The following is a 2,118-nucleotide window of genomic DNA, read 5'->3' as shown; positions in this document are numbered from 1 at the left end:
AGGTTTCTTAGGACATTTTTAGAGAAGATTTGCACAATTATCAGAGAACTGTTAAAGCTGAGAAGAACAGGTATCTCTCTGATTGTATTTTACATAATTGCCACAAACCTCATGTTCATTTTAAAACAATTAATTTGGTTCTTAATACTCCCCAATCCGTCCACCATGTGGAATCCTCTGAGGCCTGTGAAAAATGCCCATAAAAAGAAATGATGGTAGTTCTTTAGCAAGATTAGTTGACTGTTTTAATGATATTAAATCCTGGATGGCCTTAAATGTTTTAAACTTTAACGAGAGTAAAACTGAGGTCATGGTTCTCAGACCCAGTGGCACCTCTGATGTCTCACAACCTTATGTTATGTCTGTTGTAACAAACCTGGGTGTAAAAATGGATTGTGATTTTAAAATGGAGAAGCAGATCCATTTTGTTGTGAAGGCAAGTTTCTTTCAACTGAGGCTTCTTACCAAGCTTAAGGCCTTTTTATCCTTCACAGACTTTGAGGGGGTTATACAAGCTTTTATTACAACACGCCTTGACTATTGTAATGCTCTGTATGTAGGAGTTAGCCAGGCCTCCCTCTCTCGACTACAGCTGGTTCAAAACGCTGCCGCTCGTCTCCTCACTGGGACTCGTAAGCGAGATCACATCACCCCTGTCCTTGCCTCTCTTCACTGGCTCCCAGTTCATTTTAGGATTTATTTTAAGATTTTATTGTTTGTTTTTAAAGCCCTTCATGGACCAGCTCCAGTCTACATCACTGATCTGTTGAAGCCACAGGCTCCTTCAAGGTCATTAAGGTCTGCAAAACAGTCTCTACTTGTTGCCCCTAAAACACGGCTCAAGAGCAGAGACTGTTCATTTCACCCAGACCACCTAACCCTAACTGTTAGACTATAAGAGAGTCTAATCCCTAGTATATATAATAATAATAATAATAATAATAATAATAATAACAATAACAATAACAATAATAACAATAATAATAATAATAATAATAATAATAATAGTAATAACAATAATAATAATGATGATAACAATGATAATAATAATAATAATAGTAATATTAATAATAATAATAAAAGAAATGAACCCAATCGTCATCCTGCTCTTACCTGTGTCTGCTAGCTGCGCGAGCACCGTGCGCCTCGTGCGCCTGCCCGCCGGCGTACAGGCTGTAGGAGGGTCGCTGCGGGAACGCGCTCTTGGCGTGTCCGCAGGTCAGGAGCGCGAGCAGCGGCAGGACAAGCGCGGCCATCGCCGTATCAATACACGATCAATAACAGTTATCGATACTGTGTCAGAGGGCGGGAAACATTCTCATCTCCATGGAAACAAAGAGAAACAGGATTCCTCAGAGTCCCGCCGTCTGACCGGACCCGGACCCGAACTCCCGGTCCTCTAACGGTCCAACCCGAGACTCAGCCTTTAACCCGGGTTAGTCCGCCATAAACCCGTGATAAATACGGTTTTTATTCCAGGTTATCTCCAGATTGACTCGGGTTAGGTCCGGGTTAGATCCAGCAGAGTCTGTCCATCAGAAACAAAGAGAAGAAGAAGGAGAAGAAGAAGAAAAGGTTGCGACAGAGTGAAGAGCTGCTCCTCCTCTTCACTAACCCCGCCCCTCCCTCTACGCCCCCCCGGAGGAGAAACCAGACACGTGAAAGTCCCAAACACACCCAACCCATGCCTTACTACAGGCCTGATATCATCTATCATATCTATAATGTATCATATATAACCTTTATAATATATACAATATATAACATACAACCTATATAATATATCATATATAACCTTTATACTGTAACATCCAGTTATTAATCAGACAATACATCCTGTAACATCCAGTTATTAATCAGACAATACATCCTGTAACATCCAGTTATTATCAGACTATACATCCTGTAACATCCAGTTATTATCAGACTATACATCCTGTAACATCCAGTTATTAATCAGACAATACATCCTGTAACATCCAGTTTTTAATCAGACAATACATCCTGTAACATCCAGTTATTATCAGACTATACATCCTATAACATCCAGTTATTATCAGACTATACATCCTGTAACATCCAGTTATTAATCAGACAATACATCCTGTAACATCCAGT

The sequence above is a fragment of the Etheostoma cragini genome, chromosome 1 (genome assembly GCF_013103735.1).
Source record: "Etheostoma cragini isolate CJK2018 chromosome 1, CSU_Ecrag_1.0, whole genome shotgun sequence".
NCBI classification, from domain to species: domain Eukaryota; kingdom Metazoa; phylum Chordata; class Actinopteri; order Perciformes; family Percidae; genus Etheostoma; species Etheostoma cragini.
Note: the sequence above shows the minus strand (reverse complement) of the source record.